Source organism: Berghia stephanieae, chromosome 3 (genome assembly GCF_034508935.2).
Source record: "Berghia stephanieae isolate SIO BIC M18660-M18661 chromosome 3, UCSD_Bste_1.3, whole genome shotgun sequence".
Lineage (NCBI taxonomy): Eukaryota > Metazoa > Mollusca > Gastropoda > Nudibranchia > Aeolidiidae > Berghia > Berghia stephanieae.
Genome location: NC_088362.1, coordinates 23,609,910 through 23,624,396, shown reverse-complemented (window position 1 = coordinate 23,624,396; position 14,487 = coordinate 23,609,910). Strand labels below are relative to the sequence as shown.

Here is a 14,487-nt window from a genome sequence, read left to right as displayed (position 1 = left end):
ATTTATTCAATCTTAGGCTTTCGCCAATTAATCATACAATTTGATGACCACATACATGAAAGTGGAAAATAATGGCAAATGGGACCAAACAATAAACTGATACCATTAATAACCACCAAAAAAAAATACAACAATAGTAATACCACCAATACGTACAATAATAATAACAATGATAATAATAATAATAATAATAATAATAATAATAACAATAAAATAATAATAATAATAATAATAATAATAATAATAATAATAATAATATTAATAATAATAATAATAATAATAATAATAATAATAATAATAATAATAATAATAATAATAATAATAATAATAATAATAATAATAATAATAATAATAATAATAATAATAATATTACCATCATCATTACTACTACCACCACCGCTACCACTATACCACCATCACCATCATTATTACGTTTCCAATTATTTTTTCTCGTTTTTTAAAATTTGATATCTATCAAAACAGACGAAAATTCCGGTGATTTTTTTTAAAGGGTAGTTAAAATATCTACGATTTTATTAGCCCTGAAAACTACGATTTTTATTTTCCTATCTAAAGTAGGCAGGTCTGCTATGACAAGTATCAGTATCAGTTCCATAGTCAAAATAAGACAAACAAAAACAACGTTTATTTAATATTAGGCTTTCGCCAATACTTCATACAATATAATTAAGACAAAATAATGTTACCAATCTCTCCTCATGTATTCGTTTGACTATCGTCACAATAATTACCGTGTTATCTTTGCTCCTTACCCAACCAATCCCTTGCTTCCCGCCTCTTCATCGCGAACCATCTTATGTATGTATTAGCTTCAGGACGGGCAAGTACGGAATCTGCCCACCCTTCCGTATTTCCTCTATAACTTAGAATTCAACTATCTCCTTACTCAGAAGAGTATTTCTCGTATACTAATTCAATTGTTGAGAAAACCAAAATGGTGGTTGTATTTTATATATTTATTTAGTCGTGACTTTTGAATAAAAGTGTTTTGTTTTATTAGAGGGAATACAATAGAAAATTACACTGTTTTGCAAAATTATTTAGTCTGGCAATAAAAATACAGCGGTAATTACTTTAAGAATAATAAAAAAAAAGAATTAACAAATTAATTTGTTAAAAAACAAAACAAAAAACAACAACAAAAAACAACAACAACAACAACAAACAAATAAGAAAACAATTTAAATAAATGAGTTTTGAGAAACACTAAAGAAAACGAGGGGAAAAAAAAGAAATAATTTAAATGGATAAACAAATATATTAAAACAACACAAACTAATACTAAATTGATATAATATTAGTAAATTAATAAATTTAATTCAATACTGGAACCTCCCCAGCACAAGTAAGGCAATAAATAAGAAAAAGTTCGTTTGCCAAAATCTCTATTTAGTGTACACTGGTTAATAAGGTGGGCTCATTTGAATTAGCCCGACCTAGTACTAGAGAGGCCAGACAGCAAAATCACCGTCAGGCGACGTGACGATGAGATGACGATGTGGGCGGAGTGGAGTGGAGTGGTTGGGGGGGGGGGGGGGTGATAAAAAGAACAGGAGCGTATCCTGGTTTATGTATTACGGGATGCATGGTGATTCGCAATCTATCAAAAATACACACAAATTGATTTCAGTACAAAGTATCAATTTTAAGTAGTAACTTTTGAAATTATCTAATTTAGATTTGATTATTTCGGACCTGGTAATACAGCATATAACTTGAAAAAAACAGGCTGGTATTTGCCCACCCTGCCCATTATTACCAGCCGTCCCTGTATAGTGGAGTCATTCCTTCTAAGGGTGTGTCCAATCCACCCCATCGTCTTCTTCCTATTTCCTCTCCCACTGGTTTCTGCTGTGTTCTTTTCCATACTTCTTCATTCTTAACTCTATCCATCCATTATATTATGAGTTGCTTACGCATGCACCTCTTTACAGTTTCCATAACTATACTTTCCCTAATATTCTCGAGTAGGTACTAGACGGTCTACATTTTTTCTATCCAAATCCCAGTTGTTGTTTTATTCTCTGGCATTGGATTAACTTATCAAGTCCTTTCTTGCACTGCATTCATCCTAACCTAGACAGTAACAGTGTTGCCACTCGTAGGGTAATTACCCTACGGTAGGGTATAATCTCAATTTTTCGCAATATTGTAGGGTACAGCAGAAAACGAGGGACCCTACCCAAAAAGTAGGGTAGAAACATGATCGGCGTAGGGTATTGTAGGGTAGAGGCACAAACAGATTAAGTGACGGTGGGGGTATGCTTCAAATACATTTATTTGAACAATAAGTTGTTTCTAAAAAATAAAAAAGACACTGCTGCAAGATTTGGCAGTTTAAGAATTAGCTCTATCAGTACATCCTTCCTGGCATATTTCTGTTTATAGACAATATCAGCCAATCAAAGTTTAGCTAATATTGCCCGGGGTTTCAGTTTCAGTTTCACTGACGGTTTCCCGGAATTGGGACTGGAATAGTACCAGACATAATCAATTTAGAGATCTGAAACCTAATCATTTTTTGGGGGGAAGTTAATTCTCTTATGTGGACGGTGCAAAACAAGTAAAATTGAACGCACTTTTAATTTTTTTCGTTTTTCGGAAAAGAAATCCTACTTTTTAATATTAATAGGTTCTTTGACGGCTGTCGCCTTCCTAACTCAAAATGTTGAATGAATGCAATGAAAATATAAGGGAAAACTAGAGGAGTGATTAGTCTTAATAAACTCTATTGTCTTTGGTGGTACTGTAGGGTTTTGGTGACCTTTGTAGGGTAAAATCTGGGCTCGTATAGGGTAATACATTCGAATCCCAGTGGCAACGCTGCTTAGTAACTGGCTCTAAACTATCGGCACAATGGCGGACGCCCTTATGAAATATTTCTCCGACGAGCATAAAAGTGTATCCAGGGGAGAAAAACATTATAAATATGATCATGTGTTGAGTTTTATACATTCTGATCACATGACATATAAAAATTTCTAGCCAGCATGAAGAATTAAAAGTACCCATTTTCATTGTTTAGAAACAGGCTGGGCGACGTGACATCAGACTAGTGAATCCAACTGCGACATAGAGTCTTTGGGTTTCCCAGATAATACTGATCCCCAAGTGAGCCAACCTCAAACATCAAAAATGGCAAAAAACAACAACAAAGACCTGAGTGACGTCAACTTCAAATTATCTATAAAACTTTTGTTAGCTTTAGTTGTTCATGTCGGTCGTAATTGTTCACCTGATCTCATTAAATTTTCCCATACATGTATTGAATAGGCCTAATACAATTTTTGTAAAAATTTGGCGACATGTTGTTATCATATTATGATCCATGATCACCGAGGCATGATAGTCAAGCACAACTATACTTTGTAAACAATATATATATATAAATAAATATAAATATATATATATATATATATATATATATATATATATATATATATATATATGTATATATATATATATATATATATATATATATATATATATATATATATATACAGACGCCAACAGTAAATTTGCCTCACAGGAGTTTCAGACACTACTCGTAGGAATTTCAATGCCGAAAGAGGAACTTCCGCACACACGAAAAAGGGATTGGAATGGTATTTGACATTGTGTTTACATAATGTATAGTTATAAATAGATAACAGATTAGAATTATATTATGATACATAAACACATTGCCAAATACAATCCCAAAGTTTCCTAATGGTAGAGATTGTAGTACTGGTGGTAGTGAGGAAGATGTGGTGTTGGTGGTTATTGTAGTAGTGGAAGATGATGAAGATGTGATAGTGGTTGTTGTTGTTGTAGTAGTAGTAGTGTAGTGATGATGATGTGGTGGTGGTATAGTGGTTGTAGTAGTTGTGGTCGTGATGATAATGATGTGGTGGTGGTTGTAGTAGTGGTGGTAGTGATGTTGATGTGGTGGTGGTGGTTGTAGTAGTAATGGTTGTGATGATGATGATCTGGTGGTGGTTGTAGTAGTAGTAGTAGTAGTAGTAGTAGTAGTAGTAGTAGTAGTAGTAGTAGTAGTAGTAGTAGTAGTAGTAGTAGTAGTAGTAGTAGTAGTAGTAGTAGTAGTAGTAGTAGTAGTAGTAGTAGTAGTGTGATGATGTGGTGGTGGTGGTTGTAGTAGTAGTGGTCGTAATGATGATGTGGTGCTGATGGTTGTAGTAGTAGTGGTAGTGATGATGATGATGTTGTAGTGGTGGTTGTAGTAGTAGTGATAGTTGTAGTGATGATGTTGTGGTGGTGGTTGTAGTAGTAGTGGTAGTGATGTGGTGGTGGTGGTTGTAGTAGTAGTGGTAGTGATGATGTGGTGGTGGTGGTTGTTGTAGTAATAATGGTAATGACGATGTAGTGGTGGTTGTAGTAGTAGTGGTAGTGATGATGATATGGTGGTGGTGGTTGTAGTAGTTGCGGTAGTTGCAGTGATGATGATGTGGTGGTGGTTGGAGTAGTAGTGGTAGTGATGATGATGTGGTGGTGGTGGTTGGAGTAGTAGTGGTAGTGATGATGATATGGTGGTGGTGGTTATAGTAGTAGTGGTAGTGATGATGATGTGGTGGTGGTGGTTGTAATAGTGATGGTAGTTGTGGTAGTGATGATGATGTGGTGGTGGTGATTGTAGTAGTAGTTGTGGTACTGATGATGATGTCATGGTGGTGGTGGTTGTAGTAGTAGTGGTAGTGATGATGAGGTGGTGGTGGTGGTTGCAGTAGTAGTGGTAGTGATGATGGTTGTAATACTAGTGGCAGTGATGATGATGTGGTGGTTGGTAGGGGGGGGGGGGGGTATCCTTGGAACAAATTGACCTCACCGGAATTTGACGGAAGTTGCCCGGAGCCCGGAATTTTTGGCTCCAGACTGAAGTTTTTTCCGGTGAAACCGGAGTTTTGGCATCACTGTATATATATATATATATATATATATATATATATATATATATATATATATATATATATATATATATACATATATATATATATACATATACACACACACATATATATATACATATACACACACACACACACACACACATATATATATATATATATATATATATACACACACACATATATATATATATATATATATATATACATATACACACACATATATATATACATACATACACACACACACACACATATATATTGTATGTATATATATGTATGATTCATGTGTGTGTGTGTGTGTGTAATATGTATATGATATTGTGTATATTTAACATTGACCCACCGATTTAGATATTAGAATTTTGGTAATGATTTTTCGTATAATATTATATATTATATATACATATATCACAATACATATATATATATATATATATATATATATATATATATATATATATATATATATATATATATATATATATATATTATATACGCCGACTGAAGAAGTGTAAAAAAAAACACAGAAACGAGTCGTCTCGGCCACAAAAATGTGAGTGAAAATTTGTATTATATATATACATCAAATCTAATGCGACTACACAGTCCTTGAAATGTTACAATATAGATCAACAGTCGTGACGTCACTTCCCTCGTAATGACGCATAGTAAATGGTTCTAAACTATCGGAACAATGGCGGACGCCACTATCTCTATCACCGCCCGTATAAAATACTTCTCCGACAAGTGTATCCAGAGGAGAAAAACATTATAAATCTAATCACGTTTTGACTTTTATACATTCTGATCACACATGTGAAAAAGTTCTAGCCAGCACGAGTACTGATTTTCTTTGTTTAGAACCAAGCTGCTGGTTGCAGGGCGGACGTGACAACAGACTATTGAATCCTATTGCAATGATTTTAAGGAAGGCTGTTTCTCGTGAATTTTTGAGAAATTGAGGCAATCTAATCCTCTTTTGTTGTTCATGTACCGATTTTCTTTAGGCCTTTGCACTGGCAATTCCCTCGACCCCCCCCCCCCCCCCCCCCCCCCCCCCCCTCCCCTCAGATTTCATTATATACTTGCGATCAAAAGAAAGTAGATCTATACACATTTAAAATCGTCGTTACTTTTTTATCCGTTGGCGTAGGCTAATGATTTTCCACTGAGTTGTTTACAAATAGCCCCTCTGTGTTGATGTTTTTGTTTTTTACCTGAAATTCGTTGGTGGATCGATTTGAAATGACAGTTTCAAAGTGTAATATCGGGAATTTCCATCGCCTACGCAGCCAACAAAATACCGAGAACAAAAGCGAGGTTGCAAGGTTGCCAGATGGGATTATTTTAATCCAAACTTCATGAATTGGGTTATTTTTGACATCTTTGGATTGTGGCTTTAGGTTGCAACGCCTTTCTGACGAAAATACTTTTGGCGCTTTAGCTGAAACTGAAACTTGATTGAATTTTGAGAGACAACAGCATAATATAAACTACAACAGACCTATGATTTTTAATTTGACATCTGTGTGTGTGCTTTTATAACCTCAGTGTTTTTGAAAAATATCGATCTTTAATCATTCTAAAAGGTTTAGCAAGTCCACGTGATGATGGAACCTAGTAGACAAATGTTTCAAATAAAGAGTATGATACGATTGAAAAACTAGAAAACACGATGAATAAAACACTAAGGACGAATGAGATGCTCATTCGTCCTTGTGTTTTATTCATCGTGTTTTGTAGATAAAGGGGAAACTCGAAACGTCCACAGTATCTGTCTTCGTCCAATAAATTGAAGCTTACAATTTAATACTCATCGTTATTGTTTATTTTTCCTTCGAGCTTCAACTTCAAGCAACAACGCTTTCATGATACGATTAGGCTTATCTATTGAAAGAAATCACATTATAGGCAACTGATGTTGATGTTGACAGAAGACAGGAGGTTGAAGACATATAAAACATTTTTGATTCTGAAATCGATACTTTCTTATTCAAATCTCTGGGTTTTTTTATATTTGAAAATTTGGATTAATTTTGAAGTGGTTTGGATTGTTTGAAAACTTTTATCTGGCAACCCTGATAATAGAATTCCAAGAATTAATGTCTCACACTCACACAAGTCAGATCACGACAACTGAATAAGTCGTCAAACGCTGGTGGTGCTTTCAGTTTTCATCATCATCATCCTCCTCATCATCATCATCATCATCATAAATTATTTTAAAGTCGCCGCCGTTTTCATCAACTAAGATACAGTACCAGACGAAGACAACTATGTAAAGCGCTGACCCAAGTAAGTTCTTAACAACATCCTCCATCAATCTACCTGAGAGTGAGAATATATCTTCCCATATCTGACATAAAGTTACCGTAAAACAGACTGTCACTAAAATAAACTATCACTAATTAAATTAACCCTCCTCGTTGACACCAGTATACACTATAAGAACGCGCCTCCAAACCCCCCCCCCCAACTTACCCCACTTTCCTAAAAGTCAACACAGACCAGTCCTCATCACCATTGGTCTTATTATTCCATTAACTCCCTCGCTACCAAAACCCAAGTGGAACTTTCAAAAAGCTAAATGGATGAATACACTGAGTATATAGAAAAAGTAGGTGTAAGAATACCACCAAAACAATCGAGTTTTAAAAGATTCACTAAATTGATACTAAGAAGTGCTAAAAAATATATCCCACGTTGTCATCGGTCTACATATATCCCATGTTGGTCTGACACTAGCCAAGCACTCCTTGAAAAATATGAAGAAACACATGATCCTGACACTGCTGACGCGCTCCTCCAATCACTCCAAGAAGGGAGATGCAAAAAATGGAAAGAAACAATAGAATCACTTGATTTTAAACAGTCCAGTAGACAAGCTTGGAACCTACTTAAAAAACTTGATCCAGACACCCTAAAACTACCCAAGCACCTCCAATCAACGTTGAAACAATTGCCAAACAAATCAAACAGCGAAGTGTACACAAATCAAAACATACTTTTGAAAAAGAAATTAGGTGAGATTACCAACGACAATACAAATCTTGCCTCGAAACAGGCTTCTCAGCCAAACCCGTCAACAATCAGGAGATCAAAACTGCCATCAAACAAATAAAAGCTGGGAAAGCAGCTGGAGTAGACGGAATTTTTCCAGACATGATAAGACATCTGGGCCCTAAAGCTACTTCTTGGTTAGCATCTTCATTCTCAGATGTAATAAACACCTCGAAGTACCCACAAACCTGGAAAGATGCAAAAATATTAGCAATCCTGAAGCCTAGTAAGCCCCCCAATGATCCCTCCAGCTACCGCCCCATATCTTTATTATGCTGCTTCTTTAAACTCCTCGAACGCATAATACTAACGAGAATTATGCCCTATCTCGACCCATTTATCCCCATTGAACAGGCAGGTTTTAGATCTGGACGTGACACCACAGAACTAGCCTTAGCTCTAATAACATTTATAGAAGCTGGCTAGGAAAGAAAACTAAAAACGGGAGCTGTTTTCATTGATCTGTCAGCTGCTTACGACACCGTGTGGCATGATGGTCTAATGCACAAACTCTCTAAATACATAACCTGCAGAACAACCCTCAAACTATTGAACAAAATGTCAGGAACAAGAACCTACCATGTTTGTTTTATTTGTTTTTAAGGGTTTTACAGCGCTTGCAACACATTAGGTTATATCAGCGCCAGTAAAAAGGAAGAAAATGGGATAGTAAAAAGTTCTAGAATTACAATTAAAGTGCCCAAGAAAAAGTAAGACATAGGGGAACTGGGAACAAATAGGGATCAGATGTAGATTCCAAGAGCATACCACAAATGTAATTAGTTTGAGATCACCTATAAATCTCATCCGGACACAAGCACAAAATCCAACAAAGAGGAATACACTCAAATGCTTACATTCATCATCATCATGTAGTTCCATATCTGAAGCAGACGTCGGAGGTCATCTTCCGCCAAGCTGATCTATCTCTTGCCAATTCTATTAAAGCAGCGCCACCTTTCTCAGCTTCATCTGTCCAAGTTCTTATCCCTTTCAAATAAGTTATTCTTTGTCTTCCTCTTATTATTTTCCATTCATCTTTCCAGTCAAGGCGAGTACTTCCAAACCAGGGTGGCGGATAATGTGTCCTAAAAATTCCATTTGGCGTTTGATGATTTTTGTTATCAGTGATCTTTTTCTGTTTGCCATTTCTAAAATTTCTTCATTTCTTTTCCTTTCCACCCATGACACCCTCATCATTCTTCTGTAAAACCACATTTCCGCTGCCTCCAGTCTTTTAACCATGGTCTTGTTTATGGTCCAGCTCTCACAGCCATATAGCAGCACAGACAGTACATAGCAATCCAGGACTTTGATTTTTGTTTTCATGTTAATATTCCTGTTTTTCATAATTGTATGCAGCTGGTTGAATGCATTCTTCGCCATACCTATTCTTTTCTTTATTTCACAATCTGATTTTCCATTGGATGTTACATTGAAGCCTAAATATTTGAAACATTCAACTATTCAGCTTACATTATAAATTGAAAATAACAAATATAATAATACATAACAATAACAGAGAGATGATTTACATGGAAAAAAATTTCATCTCCCAAAACAATAACTATGCATTTGACTTTCCCTCCCAGCTAGGACTCCAGCCAGGGCCAGGACAAAACCAAGTAATCTCATTCCAAGACTAAGACAGAAAGCATGTTGGAAAACAGTTATAAGGGGATAGAAGACACAGTATGTACCCCCCTGCCCACTTTGGGAGGTCAGGAACTACCATGTTTGTTTAGGAAATAGGACCAGTAAGAAAAGAACAATAAAAAACGGCGTACCTCAAGGATCTGTACTCGCCCCTACGCTGTTCAACATGTACATACATGATATGCCAAAGACTGACTCCCTGAAATTAGGTTACGCAGATGACTGCATTGGCTCATCAATCTACAAATATAAAAAATATCGAATCAACTTTGGCACACGATACCATCCAACTCCAATCTTTCTTTGAAAAATGGTATCTAAAAATGAATACTACAAAGACAGTGAGCACGCTTTTCCATCTCGATAATCACAAGGCAAACCAAAAACTCGCCATAAACGTTAAAAATTCCATCATCCCATACGACGCAAATCCTAAGTACCTTGGAGTGACTTTAGATCGAACACTCTCATACAAACAACATCTAGAAAATACAGCCAATAAACTATGTAGACGAAACGGAATCGTAAGAAAAATTGCTGGAACATCTTGGGGTGCAACTCCGTCAGTTCTAAGGACATCATCACTTGCTCTCTCGTACAGTGTCGCAAAGTATTGTGCTCCGGTATGGTCCAGATCCTCTCACACACACAAAAAAGACACTCTACTAAACCACACAATGAGAACCGTCTCAGGCACCCTCAAATCAACACCAACCCCATGGCTCCCTGTTATGAGCGCAATCGCCCCACCTCACCTACGTCGAGAATCAGCATGTCAAAAACAGTTCAAACGTCTGACTCCACTCAAAGAAATAATAGAGTCGGCCCCTAAAACAGCTCGCCTCAAATCAAGGAAACCCTATTACAATACCAGAAATGACAATTTCGACCTAGAGGAGGCCTGGCGAGTGGAATGGAAACAAAAACCACCAAAGGCTAGTGAAATTATTGAAGAACCAACGAACATACCACTGCCTGGTTTCCATACTCTTACCAGAAAAGAATGGTCAACATGTAACAGAATAAGATCTAGGCATGGTAGAACAGCCTCAGACTTGCATCGATGGGGTTATACATCATCTCCAAAATGCCCAGCATGCGATGACCCTTGCTAAGACATGGACCACATCATTTTGAAGTGCCCTGCAACAGCACCCCCAGACGGCTACCAAATGGTTCATGAGGCGGACAGTGCTTTCGCGGATTGGGTGAAGCGAAACAATGTGGAGTTGTAGCCATACGAAACTACTACTACTACCTGTCGTTTTATATTTATACTATGTATTGAGTGATGATATTATAAGTGATGGAGGCCATGGTTAATGTTGTAAATTTCAATGAAATTCATAGAAAAATACAAAGTATGCCGTATACTATGTCCCTTAAAAACAATCTTGTATTGAGTGAATGCACATGCTCCCAAATTCAGTCCCTTGATTGATGAACAAATAGTAATCACAAGGACCCATTCCCACTGGAATCTCAATGTTGTGAGTCTTGTTGTTTATATGAAGTACGCGCTTTGGTGAGTCTGGTGAGTAGTGTTCACTGTAGAAATCATTAAGCCCTAAACAATATACACTTGAACAGTCGTCATAATGTAAACAATAACAGCGATTGGTAAACATAGCGAAATACACAGAGAAAGGTCGAATTCATTCACTTTATTGTTTATAAACAAACAACTATGCTTGTCCGAGCACGTATGAAGGTGTAACACAAATTCCATGTTTTGATTGGTCAAACATCAACTGGTTAATTTACCCCCAAAATAGGGAAAATTAAAACCCGAGATACAAGCTCTGCAGAAATGTATGTTGACAAGTCTTACTGAAATCTCCATTAAAAATTTTAAAAGTTTGTATTATTTAATATGCAACAGTGAAAACAAAAACTCCCCTATCCCAAAGGGGAAAAAAATGACCTTGACAATTTATAGACATGCATGTGAGTCCTGACCAAATTGTCTGAACATTTTTGCACATACCATCCTACTGGATCTTGTATTTTGTGACTTAGTCTTAAAATAAAAAGGACACTTAATGCATAATGACTAATAGGCATTAACTCACTCAACCCTAACACTAACACCAACTATCTGAGTATTTGACTGAGTTTACTTTTAGCCAATCATTATTTACATTTTTCTAAGACAAAGTATATATGTATTATTATTATAAAAGCTATCTTGAACTTTAATCTTTACATTGTAGTGAAGCCAATCGAAAATAAAACGTATATATACATTTTCTTTTGGATTGACCTACCGAATATATTTATTTTAAAATGTTTAAAGTACCAAAAATTTCTAGGGAGAAGGGACAGCATGGAGGTAGAGGGCTTGGGTTGTGTGAGTTAAGAAGTCTTGTGAAGGGAGGATGAGTCTCTGACTCAGCAGTTAAAACAGCCGGCAATTGTTTTTATTGAATTTCTTTTTCTTTTGTGTGAATCACTTTGAGTTTGAGATTTCCTTTTTAAAATTTTTATGAATGATTTTCCTTTGCCACCATAATCCAAATGTTGCCGGCCAAAAAATACAAATTGCAGCACCCGGCTGTGCTAGCTTCCCCCCGTACTCCGAAAGAAAATCATCGTTGCAGTCTTTCTCTTCTAACCAAGTCCATTTGAATTTATTTCGAACACCAATCTCAACTGATTTCAGATCCGACGAACAGTCTAAGAATTGTTCAGGCATGATGACAAAAAAGAAACAGTGTAAAAGAGTAAATAATAGATCAAAATATATGACAAATCCAGAAATTTGATAGAGCGAATAAAATTGAAATGTAGCTGCGTTCAATTGAACAAACAAAAGTTACTTGAATGGCGGGCGATAGCTGACAAAAGTATGAAAATGAAAGCTATCAAACTATGCATCTTCAATTATATTGACACACTAGTTTTTTTGACGGTGGAGAGTTGCAGTCATATCGAAGACTAGAGAAGTTTCCCGATGATTGCCAAACGAGCTTAACACCGGTCGCCACCGGTCTAGTATGGGATCGCTGACATGCCGACAAATGATGTCACTCTCAATCAGATTATTTTAGCATAAAAAAATAAGTGATCTGGGAGATCGCAACGGCCATGATAGTCGGAAAACCGACGATTGTCGACACACGTGCAGGTCTAAATTTACCAGAATTTTTCTCTACCAATGACAAAAAATTTTTGTGGACTCAAAGTAGAATCATATATATTAAATATTTTAATCACATTGGGTTGATATTTTATCAGAATATTTTCCTTTTCTAAACTTTAGAAGTCAGTGGAGAAATAAAAAAGTTGAGTATATTTTTGTGGTAAGCAATTTTTTTCAGAGAAAAATGTAATAAGGATTTTATATAGAGCGAATGGCACAGAAATTCATTATGTCACAAAATATTGTTTTGAGTTTAACTGTCTTAATATTTTTTTTTAATGTTTAGATGTAAATACTTAAGATTTTTTTTTCTTTCAGGATTACTTATTATAAGTTGAGTAACATGTAAAATTGACACTAAATAGAAGAAAAAGTTAACACCTGAGACTCTCAGAGAAATGAGATCATTGGTAATTCTGATTAAATTTTGTAAAACACAATTCATTCACTTGATCAAGGATTTGAACAAATTTAAATACTGAGAACGAAGAAGAAGAAGAAATACTGAAACCTGTCCAAACATGCAAAATTATTTTATCAACACTAATTGTGTACCAAAACTCAAAAAATAAAAATAATCAAAGTTCATCTGATTAACCAAAGACACTTCTGCCCTTAGCATTTAATAATTCATGAGTATAATTAAACATGGATCTAGGAATATTGTAACTATTTCTCTATGGATTATTGTAATTCTTATTTTATTTTGAGCAAATTCAATGTCGGCCTAAAAGAAAACATGGTTAAGTTCACTAACACCCCTTTTGAAGGAACTGCATTGGCTGCTGGTCTGAAAAAGACACAAAACTGGCACTATCATCCGTGAAATCTTGAAAAGCCAAATATATACACTTGAGCACGGAAATCTCGAAATCTCAAACTCTGTACAATTCTCCGTTTTAATCCTTCTATTTTGTTAGTATTGGCAAAATGAAAATCTTGAACACTTTCCGGGACCAACACTGTAATCTCGAACAAACTGGACAGGCCCGTCCCTTGCGGTCAGTTGATTTTTTTTTTTTTTCCGAATTGTTTGTGTTGAACGGAAACGAAAGATGCCATCACACTCCCCGTAGCACAAAGTGTCGGTTAATGTGTTATGAGTGTGTGCATATGTGTGGCATATATTATGTGTGTGTGTGTGTGTGCATGCTGAACTGAGGGGTACTTAATCTGAAGTGTCAGTACCATAGCAAATGACCAGTATCGTTGGGGCCTTAGGCAGTAACTGTTACTTATTAAAATGATACAGACAATTTGGGGTGGGGAAGGTGGGATGAGAGCTGTGTGAGAGCAATGCCCTCCCTCTTTCTTTAGCCTGAGGGTATTAAGTGAGGAGTGATAGTGATTTAAGGTATTGGATTCCTAGCAAATGACGTCGCATACTAAGTGTGTAATACACAATGTGATATGCTGACTTTGAATGATCTCAATATCGACCCTTGACAGAGTTTACAATAATGAAAAGTTATCATTATAATGAGACTGTTATCAAGACCACCCACATTTACCTCCCTCATATTCTTTCTCAAATCCTCTGTAAAATACTTAACACGGAAATCTCGAACAAACAGGCCTGGTCCCGACTTGTTCGAGATTTCCATGCTCGAGTGTATATCTTTATTTGACCTCAATCAAAAATATTGGCAATCTCATGTCTTCAATATTGTGATGGTCCACCAAAAACTTTTGAAGAAAAAA

The 14,487-nt window shown here is 35.9% G+C and overlaps 2 protein-coding genes across 10 annotated transcripts in view; one reads left to right on the top strand and one right to left on the bottom strand.

The window, feature by feature from the left end:
* The window catches only part of LOC144967384 (uncharacterized), a 78,747-nt gene that overhangs the window by 2,884 nt on the left and 61,376 nt on the right, over positions 1-14,487 (top strand). For 3 of the 9 annotated variants that reach the window (XR_013644377.1, XR_013644375.1, XM_078904513.1), the window contains exon 1: positions 7,003-7,223. The exons of the other annotated variants lie outside the window; for them this stretch is intronic. The gene's annotated coding sequence lies outside the window, so the exon portion shown is untranslated. Of the gene's footprint in view, positions 1-7,002; positions 7,224-14,487 lie in introns of those variants that run through there. 9 annotated transcript variants of the gene reach the window in all.
* Positions 1-14,487, bottom strand: part of LOC144967385 (uncharacterized) — a 56,563-nt gene that overhangs the window by 32,765 nt on the left and 9,311 nt on the right. The window lies entirely within an intron of this gene.